This window comes from Loxodonta africana, chromosome 1, assembly GCF_030014295.1.
Source record: "Loxodonta africana isolate mLoxAfr1 chromosome 1, mLoxAfr1.hap2, whole genome shotgun sequence".
NCBI classification, from domain to species: domain Eukaryota; kingdom Metazoa; phylum Chordata; class Mammalia; order Proboscidea; family Elephantidae; genus Loxodonta; species Loxodonta africana.
In genome coordinates this window covers 160,680,052-160,698,097 of record NC_087342.1, presented here as the reverse complement: position 1 = coordinate 160,698,097, position 18,046 = coordinate 160,680,052, and positions in this window count along the sequence as shown.

Here is an 18,046-nt window from a genome sequence, read left to right as displayed (position 1 = left end):
CTTTGTTGTTGTTGTTGTAAATATATCTATCACACAACTTCTTCCAATTTAACATTCTACAGGTATACAACTTATTGACAGCAATTAACAATAACAGCTGTGAAACTCTACTATTAATCAAAACAATATTTCCATCACTGTTAACCTGTCCCTTCTCCCTCCCTCCCACCCCTGGTCACCACTAATAAAGTTTGTTCTCTCTACATTTGCCTTCTTTTGTCTTTTTATGTAAGTGAGGTCATACAAAATTTGTCCTTTTGTGATTGACTTCTTTCACTCAGCTTAATGTCTCCATCAAGGCTAATTACCTTCATGAACAACTGTCTCCTTTGGCCTGAGACCAGAACAACTGGATGGTGTCTGGCTACCATTTTGATCAAAGATTCCACAGAAGAATTCTGATCAAAAGGGGGGAAATGCAGAACAGATTTTCAAATCCTCAGGGAGTTCAGACTTCTTGGAGCCATGAATATTTGATGAACATCTGAAACTATTGCCCTGAAATAATTTTTAAACCTTAAACCAAAAATATCTCCTGAAGTCTTCTTAAAACCAAAGAAGAGCTTAACTAGTAAAAAATGTCTGCCTTAATTATTATGCTCTTTTAAAAACTATATATGGGATCAAGTAGATAATAGCAACTTGAAAGATTAGATAGGAACCTTAGGGGGCAGTGAATTTATGTTAATCGGGGAGGAACAATTCAGAAAGTGAGGGTGAGAGTGGTTGCACAACTTGGAGAATGTAATCAACGTCACTGAATCGTACATGTAAATACTGTTGAATTGGTGTATGTTTTGCTGTGTATATTCCCAACAACAACAAAATAAAATTTAAAAAAATTAAAAGTTATTATACCTCCATTCCATATGTTTAAAAAGTTAAGTAGAAAAACGGAGAATAAATAAAGGACCCAAATCAAAGCTCTAGGAATGAAGACAATGTCTGAGATAAAAAAATACACTGATGGAATTAAATGCAGATTAGATATGGCAGAAGAAAAGTAAATTTGAATACACAGCAGTAAAAACTACTCAAAATGAAACACACGGAGATAGAAAAATTTTAAAATAGACATAGCTCAATTATTTTTGTTGAATATCGACTAATTCTTTTTGGTATAATAACTCTGTGTATTTCTTCGAATTGGTCAATATTCAACCATTTCAAGAGATGGAATATGATCAAGAACCGATGGTACTGAAGGAAGAAGTCCAAGCTGCTCTGAAGGCATTGGCGAAAAACAAGGCTCCAGGAATTGATGGAATGTCAATTGAGATGTTTCAACAAACAGATGCAGCTCCAGAGGCGCTCACTCGTCTATGCCAAGAAATATGGAAGACAGCTTCCTGGCCAACTGACTGGAAGAGATCCATATTTATGCCTATTCCCAAGAAAGGTGATCCAACCGAATGTGGAAATTATAGAATGATATCATTAATATCACACACAAGCAAAATTTTGCTGAAGATCATTCAGAAACGGCTGCAGCTGTATATCGACAGGGAACTGCCAGAAATTCAGCCCAGTTTCAGAAGAGGATGTGGAACCAGGGATATCATTGCTGATGTCAGATGGATCCTGGCTGAAAGCAGAGAATACCAGAAGGATGTTTACCTGTGTTTTATTGACTATGCAAAGACATTTGACTGTGTGGATCATAACAAACTATGGATAACACTGCGAAGAATGGGAATTCCAGAACACTTAATTGTGCTCGTGAGGAAACTTTACATAGATCAAGAGGCAGTTGTTCGGATAGAACAAGGGGCTACTGATTGGTTTAAAGTCAGGAAAGGTGTGTGTCAGGGTTTGTATTCTTTCACCATGCCTATTTAATCTGTATGCTGAACAAATAATCCGAGAAGCTGGACTATATGGAGAAGAATGGGGCATCAGGATTGGAGAAAGACTCACTAACAAGCTGAGTTATGCAGATGACACAACCTTGCTTGCTGAAAGTGAAGAGGACTTGAAATACTAATGAAGATCAAAGACCACAGCCTTCAGTATGGGTTCCACCTCAACATAAACAAAACAAAAATCCTCACAACTGGACCAATGAGCAACATCATGATAAACGGAGAAAAGATCGAAGTTGTCAAGGATTTCATTTTACTTGGATCTACAATCAACAGCCACGGAAGCAGCAGTCAAGAAATCAAAAGACGCATTGCATTGGGTAAATCTGCTGCAAAGGACCTCTTCAAAGTGTTGAAGAGCAAAGATGTCACCCTGAAGACTAAGGTGTGCCTGGCCCAAGCCATGATATTTTCAAACACATCATATGCATGTGAAAGCTGGACAATGAATGAGGAAGACCGAAGAAGAATTGACGCCTTTGAATTGTGGTGTTGGCGAAGAATATTGAATATACCATGAACTGACAAAAGAACAAACAAATCTGTCTTGGAGGAAGTACAACCAGAATGCTCCTTAGAGGCAAGGATGGCGAGACTGCGTCTTACATACTTTGGACATGTTGTCAGGAGGGATGAGTCCCTGGAGAAGGACATCATGCTTGGCAGAGTACAGGGTCAGCGGAAAAGAGGAAGACACTCAATGAGGTGGATTGACACAGTGGCTGCAACAATGAGCTCAAGCATACCAATGATTGTAAGGATGGCTCAGGACCGGGCAGTGTTTCGTCCTGTTGTTCATGGAGTCGCCATGAGTCAGAACAGACTCTACGGCACCTAACAACAACAACAATTATTTTTAGTATATTCACAAAGTTGTATGCTAAAACCTTGAATTGTTTATTTTATTGAATTATGTGATATGTTAATCATATCTCAATAAAGCTATTTGGAAAAAATGAGCTGTTGGCAACTTCAAGAGGGCCTTACATATATGTATGGACTCAACAAAGGAGAGAAGAGAAGGAGTACAGAAAATATATTTGAAGAAATAATGGCCACAAGTTTTCCAAATTTTATGAAAAAGTGTAAACGTAGAGATCTAAGAAGCTCCACAAATTACAAGAATAACAAATATATGGAAAATAAATCCAAGGCATTCCATAATCAAATTTCTCAGAATCAGAGATTTAAAAAAAAATAAAATAAAATCTTAAAAGCAGGCAGAGAAAGAAAAGAGATGTTACTCGGACAAATAGAAGAATCACAGCAGATTGTGATTTTCCTGGGACTGTCTCAGGTATAGAACTGAAAGTTTTGCATCCTGAGAAAACCTTTGTCCTGGAAAACCAGGGTGGCTGGTCACTCTACTGCAATTATGTGAATGAGTCCAAGTGAAACCAGCAGAGGAACCACTCAGCCAATCCACAGAATTAGGAAAAACAAAGTATCATCATGTGAGAAGTCACAGAGTTTTGGGGTGATATTAAATCACTGAAAATATGCCTGCTATAGGTCAAAGCACTATCCTACACACTAGAGGTGGTAGAAAAGATTAAGACATTGTCAATGAATCAACAAGCTGATGTTTCACTATTCCTACAAATGTTTATAACTAACTGTAGGGCAGAAAAAAAGGAATAATTAATGTGTCAGAACACAGCAACTAGATTAATATCAAATGGGAAAGTGAGGAAAGCTTCATGAAGGACAGAGTATTTGAAGAATTGTGGCCATCTGATATGTGAACAAAGCAGGTGGGGTTGTCAAATATTTAACAGTAGAACAAAGGGCACCAGGTAGCATGAACACAATTCCAAAGCTGTACCTTGGCAAACCTGCTGAGTATCAGCCCTAAGAGAAAGTGAAGGGAGTGTTTGTATCCGAAACATAGAGTTACATATTCAAGGAAGGGGAGGCAGATCAGTGTAGCCGGAACATGAAGCAGGAAGCAGTGGGAAGAAAATTCAGTTGGAAATTTAGTTGGAGAGCCACATGTGTCATGCCATGGAGTTTGGATTGAAGGCCATAAGAAATAAGGGCTTCATCAAAGCATTCTAATTAGGGAAGACATTGATGAGATATAATTTTTAAAAAGAGGATACAATAAGGAACTTCCCCCAGATACAGGGACACCACTTGGAAAGTAATTACTATAATTAGAAGATGAATACGTATTTTGATTTCTCAAAACTTATTATGGGTAATTCAACCTTTATTGCTAGAGAGGTAGTTGATTTCTTCAATGATTAGACAATGATTTAATCAAGAATCAAGACTACTGTAGTAGCATGGACAGAGCTATGAAATCCAGAATGTTCAAGTTACTTTCCAGAAAAAAAACAACCATGCTAGATTCTGAGCTCTTTTGTACTTCTTATGTTTTTTACTTAGGCCTTCTATGCAGCAGCCCCATAAATGGTACTCAAGTAGTACAGTTCCAGTAGGAGGTGGCTTTAGTGTTATTATTCTTCTTGATCAGAAATGGAGTATCTCCTACCCATATGGTGACCTTGGAGAAACAACAAACCTAGTTAAGCCACTTCCTACATTTTTGACACAAAAGAAGTTCTAATCAGGAGTTCTCCTGGGAAGGAAGGCTGCTTTTCTCCTCTCTGACATAGAATTACTAGTTACCAATTATTACTACATGATATATTAGACTAATATTGGATTAGGCATAAACAAAATGTGATGTTGAAAAATTCAAATTTCTGACATAAGACTGGACTAAAATTGACTGATACATGAAATATGTTGTTTGATGAAATTATATTACTCTATCTACGAGGTGTTTGTAACATAAGTTTGACTCTCTGTTATTATTTGCCATCAAGAGAACAAATCACTGCCCAGTCCTGTGCCATCCTCATGATCCTTGTTATGCCTGAGCTCATTGTTGTAGCCACTATATCAGTGCATCTTGTTGAGGGTCTTCCTCTTTTTTGCTAACCCTCTACTTTACCAAGCATGATGTCCTTCTCCAGGAACTGGTCCCTCCTGATAACATGTCCAAAGTATGTAAGACGAAGTCTCACCATCCTTGCTTCTAAGGAGCATTCTGGCTATACTTCTTCCAAGACAGATTTCTTCATTCTTTTGGCAGTCCATGGTATATTCAATGTTGTTCACCAACACCATAATTCAAAGCCATCAATTCTTCTTTGGTCCTCCTTATTCATTGTCCAGCTTTCATGTGCATATGAGGCGACTGAAAACACCATGGCTTAGATCAGGTGCACCTTAGTCCTTAAACTGACATCTTTGTTTTTCAACACTTCAAAGAGGTCTTTTGCAGCAGATTTGCCCAATGCAACATGTCTTGATTTCTTGACTGCTGTTTCCATGGGTATTGATTGTGGATCCAAGTAAAATGAAATCCTTGACAACTTCATCTTTTATCTGTTTATCATAATATTGCTTATTGGCCCGGTTGTGAGGATTTTCGTTTTTTTTATTTTGAAGTGTAATCCATACTGAAGGCTGTGGTCTTTAATCTCCAATAAAAGAGCTTCAGTTCACTTCACTTTCAGCAAAACAAGCTTGTGTCATCTACATATCATAGGTTTTTAATGAGTCTTCCTACAATACTGATGCTGCAGTCTTCTTCATATAGTCCAGTTTCTTGGATTATTTGCTCAGCATACAGATTGAATAAGTATGGTGAAAGGATACAACCCTGACGCACACCTTTTCTGACTTTAAACCATGCAGAGTCCATCTATTCTGTTCAAACATCTGCCTCTTGATCTATATACAGGTTCCGTATGAGCACAATTAAGTGTTCTGTAATTCCCATTTTTCACAATGTTATCTGTAATTTGTTATGATCCATGCAGTTGAATGTCTTTGCATAGTCAATAAAACACATCTTTCTGGTATCCTCTGCTTTCACCCAAGATCCATCTAATATCAGTAATGATATCCCTAGTTCCACATCCTCTTCTGAATTCGGCTTGAATTTCTGGAAGTTTCCTGTTGATGTAATGCTGCAATGGCTTTTGAATGATCTTGAGCAAAATTTTACTTACGGGTAAGAGTAATGCTATCGTTTGATAATTTCTGCGTTCTGTTGGATCACCTATCTTTGAGATGGGTGTAAATATATATATGTATATATATATATATATATATACATATACATATATATATACATATACAGTCACCCACATTACATATATATATTGCTGGCCCTCCTGTTGGAGTTGTTGGATCAGCAGACATGAATGTACAAGACAGTTCTCTCAAAATGGGTCAGAGGCCTGTTATCTATTAATACACTCCAACCTTGCCCAGTAACTGCACATGTGGATCCAGTTGCATATTGGGTAAATGTAGCAAGAGTTAGACTTGACAGCCCTCCCCCACCTCTTGGTTATTAAAAAAATTATTAGAAAGGAATAATATACTCCCAAGAGGCCTGCCAAGTTAAGGAGTTTCCATTACACAGAGGGAACCATAGGGCACAGATGTCAAGTAAAGTGTTAAAGTAGTAGGGGCCTCATAACTTAAACAACCTTGTGAGTGGGCACCCTTGTGACCCTGCATGAACTTCATTTCTGCCTGGCACATTCCCACACATTGGAGCTCAATTTCATTTAGTGCCCTGCCAGTTCCCTTCTACTGCACTTGCTTTTTCCTTGTGTCTTGTCTGCTTGGTATCTATAGGTCTTTGCTTATAGGGTAATCCGTCCCTGCTTCTTGGTATTCATACTTTTGTGTAGTCCTCTCCCACACTGTAGCAACATTGGCTGACATGACAGGTGAACTGTGACTTCTTAGGGTAGGTCATAAAAGAAATTGATACTTCCACCTTGCTCTCTTAAACATTCATTTTGGGGGAAAGCAGCTGCCATGTCTTATGGACACTCAAGCAGCCTTATGAAGAGGTTCATGTGGCAGAGACCTTCCAACAACAAGCATTTACTTATCAGTCATGGGAGTGAGCCACGTTAGATCTTCCAGGCCCAATCCAGCCTTTAGACGCCTACAACACTGGTTGTCATCTTGACCGCAACATCTTAAGAGACCCTGAGCTATAAGCACCCAGCTAAGCCTCTAAGTCTTGAGGTAACTTCTTAAGCACCAATAAAAAAAGGCATCACCATTGAGTCAATTCCAGCTCATAGCGACCCTATAGGACAGAGTAGAACTGTCACATAGGGTTTCCAAGGAGCAGCTGGTGGTTCGAACTGCTGACCTTTTGGTTAGCAGCTTGTGCTCTTAACCACTTAGCTACCAGGGATCTTATGCATGGATACGAGTCTATAATGAATAACATTATGCACCAAAAGGAGCCTATAATGAATAGTATTACTACATGTAATAAATAATGCATAGAAAGAGAAGTATTCAACATTTACTTAAAAGAACACTGCCTAAAAGTAAGTACTTTGACATATAAGATGTAGAATTTTAGATGATGAGCAGCCTTAGTGAACTTATAACCTAATGCCCTCACTTTAGAGATCAGAGCATCTAAACCTATAGTGATGTATGAGTTTCCTGAGGTTCTGTTATTCACTATTATTCTTTGCCATTTTTCTTTTGGCCAACAGTGAGTTTCCCAAATATATCCTACACTCAATAGGTAAATTCATCTTCCATAGGTCCTGTATTGTTTGTTTGTTTTTTTAATTTATATGTTTGTTACTTTGTTTGATTTTCTGAAATAAAAAAAGATTGACCCAGACCTAGGTTTCTAAAGTGATAGGGTTTATGGAGTGTTAATGGTTCCACCTTCCAAACTGAAGGTGAATCAGTAGTTTGATGGAAACAGATATGGGTTTAAAAATAAACAAACAAAAAATATATTTATAGGCAAAAAAGTAGAGGAATATAAGAAAAGTAGGCAATGGTATAGATTTAACACTGCCACAAGCTATAACACAAAGCAGTATTTTAAAAATCAGAATGGCTTCTATGTTCTTATAAGTCAACGAATCAGGAAATAAACTTTGTATTTCACTGACCACACTCATTTTTAGATAACTATGTATATCCAAATATTGATGATGATAATGTTTATAGTAATAATGACTATAGGAAAGAGAAGAAAGAATATAGATACCATATATAATCTGTAAAGCTCATTGATAGGTTTCACATATTTTTTTTAAAGTATAAATATATAAGTTTTTATTGTTTTGTTGATACTGAAGCACTAATTACATTTTTTTCCCCTTAGAGATCTAATAAATATTTCCCATCTCCCTTAGTTAGATGTTATTCTGATCCCCAGTCAAGGAAGAGTTTGGCCAGAATTCCAACACATATAAACCGATAAAAAAAAATCTATATATTTAAGGATACTATTTTTTATATATTTTCATTATATACGTAAGAATCAGATTCTTGAAGATATTTAAGTTAGAATAGTCTTTTAAGCCAACGTAAAGATTTCCTAAACAAGCGGTCTCACCTTCTCTCATTTCTATCTAACTTACAATGAAAAACAATTAAGATTTCTACTATGATACTGTTGGAAGTGGGACCTTTCCAAGAGAATGAAAGAACTTTTCCGTAACTTTCAGAAATGAAGACCTCGAGGTCAAAGTACTGTCATTTAATTTGAATTTTTAGCACAATATTAAGGGACTGTTTTTCTTCAGTTGCTACCCACGTGCCATTGATCAGCAACCTCCTTTATTTTTGTATCCTCAGTTGTTCTAAAGTGCTGCTTTGACAGCTAAAAATGCTCTAAGCAGTACAAGGGACATTGAACTATCCTACTTCTAGAAAAAGAGGCTATAATGTAAATGGTATGAAATTTAATGGAACAATACTAATTACATACTGTACTTAAGAAAAATGCCTCTAAATGACACATTTCTCATAAAAAGGCTGGGATCTACAGTGACACACTGAATACAAATGAATAAGTACAATCAGTATAAATGTCAAGCCTTTTTACAAATATTAGAGATAAAGTTTTAATATGTATTTTATATATTTTTCTGCACATGGCAGGGAAGAATTAAAAATAAGAATTTGTCTGATCTTCTCTTTTCAGTCTCCTGTATATTCATTTATTAGCAGGTTTGTTTTTGTTTCTTTTTTTTTCCCCCCTAGCATGTATCATTCACCAGAAGTCTGAAGTACTCATATAAAAAAATAAATATTGCTTACAGGCATGCAGACGACTTCAAATATTTCTGCACTTCACGGTGAATTGCTCATTCACCTGAGTGTTTAACAGTGTCAGTGTGCTCAACATTATCATATTTAATTGAATAGTTCAACAAGATAATATGCCAGTGCAAACACCATCCTGTGAAATCATTCAGTGCATTATTAGGCTCACAATAAATAAAGCAATACTTAAACACAAAGCAGAGGGCTAAGAAAAATTATACAAAATGGAGAGAATAAAGGGAGACCACCAAGAAAGAGAGGGAATTTGAGAGAGGAAAGGAAATGTGGGTGGCTGTCTGGAAAGATATTTCCTAAATCTGATAACACCAATTCTCAAACCACATTTTTTCAAACGACATTAAGAGAACATATAACTCATGAAAAGAAAAGAAAAGAGAATGTGATTGAAAGATATGAACATGACAAATGAGCACTGTTTCTGGTACTTTAACCTAGATCAGAGGTGGATAAAACTCATTCTGTATAAAGCTAGACAGTACATACTTTTGGCTTTTCAGGCCATATGAAACCAGCCATAGAAAATACATAAACAAATGGATGTTCCAATAAAACTTTATTTACAAGAACAGGAGGCTGGCCAGATTTGGACCATGGCCTTATATTACCAACGTCTGATCTAGGTAGTAAAGTCAACTCATCCTTGTATTTGGATAGCCTGAAATATTGTGGAAAATAAGGAGTTAATTATTTTATTAGAGATTCAGTGACTTATCTTTAGAGTCACCCTTTTATGAGTGGCCAAAATGACATCAACTCTATGCAATTGCTTTCCATTTTACTAGCCTTTCTGAATGATCTCAAGATCTCCATTCCTCAGACATTTTGCACATTTGAATTCAATAGTCATTTCTAGATGTTTCTTAACATTATAGGGAAGAAGCTTAAGGGTGTCTTATCCCCAACACAAATTCTATTTGTTCCTCAAACACTGCATAACTCCTTTTCAAGTGGAGGAAAGTTCAAATGCAAATGCAAAGTTCAAATAACATAAAGTAACATAATGTGCCAGTCTTGTCTTATAGAAAAATTTAAAAATTTTCAAATTATGCAATGAATCTTATTCCATTATTCAAAATATTAATGTACGTAACATATTATGCAATGATATCAGGATTATCTTTCTCTGTTGTATTCATTCTATGGCTAGTGATCAAAAACAATATTTCTAATACTGTGGGACTTGCTAACTTTTATTGAAATATGTGTTATAATACAGTAGCATTTCTATGCTTCTGACTTCTGCGGCCAGGACAGGTAGGTGCTCCTGCAGATTCTTCCCAAAGCTTCAGGTTGGCAAAGGTTTAGGAATCTGATGGGCCAGGGCTCACATTCTAGTTTTTTGTGTGATTTTGGGTAAACTATTTAACATCTTCAAGCCTCATTTCCACACATGTGATATAAAGACAATAGTGCCTAACTCAGACAGCTGTCACGAGAATTAAACTGCCTCAGGTAAAGTGCAATGTGCATTCCTTCTCCTCTTTCTCCATCCTAAGCAGATCATTCAAGGAGAGCAGAAACACCACAATCCTCTTATCAGAATATAATTGGGGCAGAAGAAAGCCATTGAGAATAAAACCTCTTCAAACAGAGACCAAATATTTGTTGAAACTGGTAAAGAGGCATAGATATAATTGGGACTTTGTTTTGAAAAATGTGATTAAAAACTATGGATGTAACTTTATCTTATATTTAACAAAATAATAAAATTAATCTTACAAGTTTTAAAAAAACAAATAATCATGTGCTAATTCTTAGAATAAAAGACAGTATTGTGCTAATAAACAAAAACCCATTGCCGTCGAGTTGATACTGACTCAAAGCGACCCTATAGGACAGAGTAGAACTGCCCCATAGGGTTTCCAAGGAGCAGCTGGTGAATTTGAACTGCTAACCTTTTTGGTTAGCAGCCCAATGCTTAACCACGGTACCACCACTATTCCCATTGTGCTAATGGGAAGGTATAATTATTTCAGATAAAATATAACATGATATGACATATATGAGGCCTTTCTTTTTACATTTCAAATTTTAAGTTCCCCCTCACCCCCAAAGCATCATTTTTGCAAAAGGGATCATGGAGCATTTAAAAAAAAGAATTTTTCAAAATAAATAATGGCTAAAGAGAAAGCCAGTAACTATTTATTATGTAATTACATTATATGCTTCTATTTTAGATATTCATCCATACTATATTTTGCCTGGACACAAATTTTCTTAATTGCAACAGTAAAATATTAAAGTATCTGTATATTTTGGAAAAAAAAAACAGTTTTAAATATCAGGTAGAAATAGTTTGTTATTATTATATGCAAATTGTGGAAACATAATTAAGGCAATTTTATTGCTGAATTGTCTCAGTTTGGAAGACATTAAAAACATTAGGAAAAAATCTATGAAATGATGTTCATATAATTGAGCTTAGAAACTTACACTTGGCTGTAGTGATATGAACCATAACTAACCTTATTAATATAGTTAACATGGAACTATGATCTACAGCTTTCTCAGAAGAATTACTTCCCTTTAGTTTTCAAAACCATAGGCCTTTTTCAGACCAAACAGGGAACATACAAGATTCTTAAGGATTTTTTAAAACTGGTACAGTTGTTTAAAATGGCTAGATGCTCAAAGTAGCTGAAATTTTTAAGCTAAAGGTGTGCTAGAGACATGAAGCAACTGTAGTTATGGTTTTTGCTTAAGTCTTAGACTTATAACACATAATCTAAAGACTTTAAGATCACATCATACTGTATACGCTCTATTTCTCCTTGGATATGTTATTCCATTTTTTTCTTCTTGGTGCATGCCATATCCCAGAAACTGAGCATGCCATAGTACATAAATTTTGATACATTCTGAACAGAACAAGAAACTATTTGCTGTCACAACAAGTAGTTTGCTACCCAAAGTTAGAGTATTTATTTAGACATTATATCAGTCCTCCCTCAATGAATTGGAAATTCAATTATAGTGAAAGGAACAAGTTTGGTGACCCTTTCTGTGATTACATCTTACATATAAATGTATCTAAATCATAAAGAACTACAGTTTTCCTAAACAAGTTGATATATTGGGCAACTTATTGCCCACTTACTTAAGATAGAATAGTACATTAGCATTTTCATAAAATCCGTAAATGGAATGAAATCTCTAACTCAAAATACAATCAGTGGAATACTAAGCTTTTTAATATGTATGAACCACATTATCATGAATCAATTGACCAGAACTTTTATATTTATATAAATATGTATTTCATGTATGTAAATATATATTGTACTTATATAAATGTATATGGCTCAAATGATTAAGTGCTTGACTATTTGCTGAAAACTTGGTGGTTTGAACTCACCCAGAGGCACCTGGAAGACAGGCCTATCTGCTTCCAAAAGGGACACAGTCTTGAAAACTCTATGGAGCAGTTCTACTCTGTACATATGGGGTCACCATGAGTTGAAGTCGACTTGACAGCAACTAACAACAATAAATATATAACTTGCAGAAAATACCTAAGATTACACAAATATTCTCAGGTATTAAAATGATATACCACATATGCTTCAGAGGTCTCTGAGAACTTCAATAAATCATGAATTATTAAAAAAAAAAAAAGGAACTGTTCTTAGCTAATTGTCATCACTGGCAAAAAACTAAACGTGTTGGCTGATAAAAATACATATATAAATACTACTGGGTCAGAAAAGAAAGAAGTAGCCTTATTTTTGCTATTGGGTGGAACTCAAGATAACCTTGAATTATGATATTCACAAATAAAATTGAGGAAAATGGCTTGGGAAATACCCTCCTATTTTTAAATATGACCTAGTTTGAAGACAAGCAAAGTTCTTTGCTATCTGAGAATAGTTTTCGGGCACGTGAGAAAGACTGGATAAAATCTAATAGCTGAAATAAAGCTTTCAGGGGGAAAAAATGGGAATTGTTTGGCACTGTGTTAATGATTCAAACCACCTTTCTGTAACTATGCCCACACAGCCCAATCCAATTAGATAATACCTAGAAGACCGACAAAATCTGCCATTCCTCTGCATCTTTGCTACCCTGTGGACACAGCCTTCATCCTCAAATACTGGGATTTTTTGTGCAAAAACAAACTCCATTCCAAGTTCAATATTCTGCTTCTCTAAGATTCTTTCAAGATTTGGTTATTTATTGTTGTTATGGAAAACAAAACGGCATTATTGAACATTTTTTTAATTCCCTAGTTTTTTTACGAGTGTTACTTATGCTGAAATACATGATTCTTTTAAGTATCAGAACTTTATGAGTTATGGCTTATAAAACCAAACTAAACCCATTGCAGTCGAGTTGATTCTAACTCATAGCTACCTTATAGGACAGAGTGGAACTGCCCCATACGGTTCCCAGGGCTGCAAATCTTTACAGGAGCAGATTGCCACATCTTTCTCCCACAGAGCATCTGGTGGGTTTGAACCACCGACCTTTCAGTTAACAGCCAAGTGCTTAACTACTGCGCCACCAGGACTCCTTCATGAATTATAAGGTTCTATAATTCTCAATACTGCAGTCTGCATTGTTCTGTAAATAACTCCTCTTGTGTATCCATGCCCCCCCAAGTCCCAAAAAAGTACTAAAGAGGGGAAAAGAAAATGAGGTATTCAAATAAACAAAAGTGAAAAAAAAAAGTGGGACAGTTAATAGTAAACTATAATCAGAAGCCACTCACATAATTTGTTTTGGAATATAAGCTTTTTGAGGGTAGGACTGTGTGGTTTAAATGATAACATATATTTGTATTTATATGAAGCATCTCACATAACCTCGTGAACATAAGAGTAATCACAAAAAGAATAGTAATTCTTACATGCCTCTGTCTATTTATATATGAAATGTAAGCATAGTTTCATGCTTGTATCTGCTTATTTATTACTGAATGTTGGCTTTAGAACCAATACATTTCTGTGTCAAATAAGCACAGATGACACTCTGGTCTGTTTCTAGTCCCTACGGACATTATGATGGGTTTCCGCACGCTGCATAATGGTCTCTGTGACTTTCAGCTTGGATGTCATCCAACTTTTTAAAGCTAAATGTAGACAAGACTAAATTATTACTCATGGAGTCTCCTCAACATCCATCTTTATATTTCTTTTTAGTTCTTCCCTCTGACACCTAGTACATCCTTCTCAAAGTCTCAGAGCTCATAACACCGAACTGATTTTAGATTCTGAGCTTTGTTTTTGATGCCCATATTAATCAGGTTGCAAAGTCATCTTATTATCATCCTAGGAGCCTTTCTAGGATATATCTCACTGCGTCTCCAAGGGGCAGAGAAACCCTCGGATGTGCTTCCGTTATTTCTTGCTAGGATTACTGTAATTCATTATATTCTGGCCTCCCTGTCACCTCTACTCTTAGCTGCTTACAGCTTGTGCAGACTGGGTAATGTTCGAAGGCATAAAAAAATTAGAATTTCTGGTCACATTACTTCAGGAAACAGGAAACTCTGCTTGCCTCTAGGATAGCTGTGGATTGTATTTGAGCCTTTATTCCCTACAAACATGATGGCTTTCTGAACTATAGTCAAGTGATCTGTTATCACTAATTGCTATTTTATTTTAGGAAACATGCCAAGCATTGAACATATTCATTTTCCAGAGGCAAGTTTACCTCATAGAAAACATAATAGATGTGATCCTGAAAGGTTGGATAATTAACATTATATAAATTGATTCCCGTTTTTTGTGAACTTGAGAGGGGGTTTATTATACAAAAGAAGCTTGTTAAAAATCACATTATTTCGCTATGCAAATAACATACTTGCAGTATATGTGTGAATGTTAGCAGTAGAGTATTAGGTTTAATAAGGCAAGGCACACCTGCAGGGATGTTGTAAAAAGAAACAACCACTTCTATTTCAGTCTTGACTCTGAACAGTGAACAAGTCCTCCAGGAAAACTGAGAGGGCGGGGGCAGATTTACAATATTGTCCCTCACCCAGCCACTTACAGCAACTGACCAAAAGGAACAATAAGATATATCTACCTTCTATGTCACTTGTGATTAATTTACACATTTACACTTCATTGTGGGGCTTGGTTTTACCTTATTATTTTCCTTGCTCCCTGTAACGCTGTTCCAGTGTCAGAATCAGAAACCTTCTCGGTATGAGAGAGAAGCACCTTACCTACATTTTCTTCCACGCCAAAACTGACTTATAAGGTTCATGTATTGGCAACATGGGGTTTTTTCCACATCAAATCTAATGAGAAGACAAAAGATATGCTACACCCTCTTCATGCCCATACTCATTACCTTTTTCCCATGTTTGTCAATAGTACCTCCTATGATTGTCTTCCAATATTAATAAATTCATGTTGTTATGCAACATCTCAATTGTTCTGTCAAAAAAAAAAAAAAAAAAAACCTAACCTGGTAATAAACCTGAAAAATGGCAGTATCTCACTGAATCATTACCTGGATTAGAAATTAGAATCCTGAAGGGAGGCAGGAAGCATATTTCATGGCTTTACTAATATTCAGGACAGATGCTGGATGATGGGTAGCCAGGGACAATGTTGAGGATAAGGAGAATCTTGAAACTAAAATTCTCCTTGAGACACAGGACATTTTACCTAAAAGACATGTTACATTTCAATACCAAATTTTTATTTATTTTTAAAAAAACTTTTTGATGGCATTTGTTTTCAGTATTGGAATGTATGTTTACTAATTGAGTGTGTTTAAATTTCGGTTGGTAATATGGATTTTGAGAAATATGATCTGGTAATATAAACCACCAATAAGGCAAGTGACACTCTGGCACCACCAATCTGTGGTATGACAATATACAATAAGAACTAAAGAATTTATTGCTGGTGCCTTTCCTTTAGGTTACATGGGGAAACTCTAGTTTTCCAAATGAGATACAGAAAAACCCAAACAAGCCCATTGGAGCTCCCCAGCGGTCACACAGGGAAGTCATAATTACACTTCTAAACCTTATCTCACAGAATAAAAGAAAAAAAAAGGCAAAAGATACAAAACTAACATATCCAGGAAGCATCACCTAATAGAATGCCTAACCTACACAACAATAAGGCTCCAGCTCTGGTCTGCTGATTTTCACACATTTCAAAAGGAACCCACATTGACACTAAATGCCTTAGAACTGAAATAAGAATAACGTACTACCTCAAGGTCCAAAAAAAAAAAAAAAAACCTCAAGGTCCAGAACCATAAAAAGTGATTGGTATACTGCTAAACCGATAGTAACTAAAGAATTAAAAATGCTCTCTCTTATCCACCTCTTGCAGTTGGCTGAGTATCAGGTAGGCAGTGAACTTTGGAAAAAAAAAACCTAAACCCGTTGCCGTTGAGTTGATTGTGACTCATAGTGACCCTACAGGACAGAGTAGAACTGTCCCATGGAGATTCCAAGGTGCACCTGTTCGATTCAAAATGCTGACCTTTTAGTTATCAGCTATAGCACTTAACCGCCTCACCAGAGTTTCCAAAATTTTGGAACGTTCCCTAATTAACCATATTGTTGTTGTTGTTAGGTGCCATAGAGTTGGTCCTGACTCGTAGAGAATCCCATGTACAACAGAATGAAACATTGCTTGGTCTTGTACCTTCTCACAATCGCTTGTTATGCTTGAGCTCATTGTTGCAGCCACTGTGACAGTCCATCTTGTTGAGGGTCTTCCTTTCTTTCTCTGATCCTCTACTTTAACAAGCATGACATCCTTCTCCAGGGACTGATCTCTGCTGATAATATGTCCAAAGTATGTGAGACAAAGTCTCACCATTCTTGCCTCTAAGGATCATTCTGGTTGAACTTCTTTTAAGACAGATTTGTTCATTCTTTTGGTAGTCCATGGTATATTCAATATCCTTTGCCAATACCACAATTCAAAGGCATCAATTCTTCTTCCGTCTTCCTTATTCATTGTCCAGCTTTAACATGCATCTGAGGTAACTGAAAACACCATAGCTTGGGGCATGCATACTTTAGTCTTCAAGGTGACATCTTTGCTTTTCAGCACTTTAAAGAGGTCTTTTGCAGCCGATTTGCCCAATGCAATACATTGTCTGATTTCTTGACTGTTGCTTCCATAGGCATTGATTGTGGATCTAAGTAAAATGAAACCTTTGACAACTTCAATCTTTTCTCCATTTATCATGATGTCGCTTATTGGTCCAGTTGTGAGGATTTTCGTTTTCTTTACTTTGAGGTGTAACCCATACTGAAGGCTTCTTGTCCTCTTCACTTTCAGCAAGGAAGGTTATGTCATCTACATATCACAGGTTGTTAATGAGACTTCCTCCATTCCTGATGCCTCGTTCTTCTTCATATAGTCCAGCTTCTAGGATTATTTGCTCAGCATACAGATTGAATAAATATGGTGAAAGGATACAACCTGGATGCACAACTTTCCTGACTTTAAACCACACATTATTCCCTTTGTCTGTCTGAATGACTGCCTCTTGGTCTAGGTATAGGTTCCTCATGAGCACAATTAAGTGTCTGGGAATTCCTATTCTTTGCAGTGTCATTTATAATTTATTATGATGCACACAGTAGAATGTCATTGCATAGTCAATAAAACAGAAGGAAATTTCTTTCTGGTATTCTCTGCTTTCAGCCAGGATCCATCCAACATCAGCAATGATAACAGTGAAAGACTTCTATTAGAAGAATAATCAGCACAATATCCTAAAATAATGAAAATTCTATGTTTTGCAACCTTAAAATCAAGATCATTCCTTTCTCTCTTTGCATTTATTCAGTTACCTTTATGCATGGCCTCTTCCTCCAATTACCTCCCCTAGAACCTCCAAAAGACTGACAGTTGTAATAGTAAAAGCAGAAGCAGTATCTTTCTTGATGCTGATCTTCTTTATCCCATGAAGCTCTCCTTCTTCCATACCTTCCTGGACTGGCAAAAAAGTTGTTTGTGTTTTCAATTTTTAGTTCATCATAACAGCTTTTTCTCCCTCTACCTGAATCAAAAACCACCTACTGGGTATTTTGAGAACGCCACACA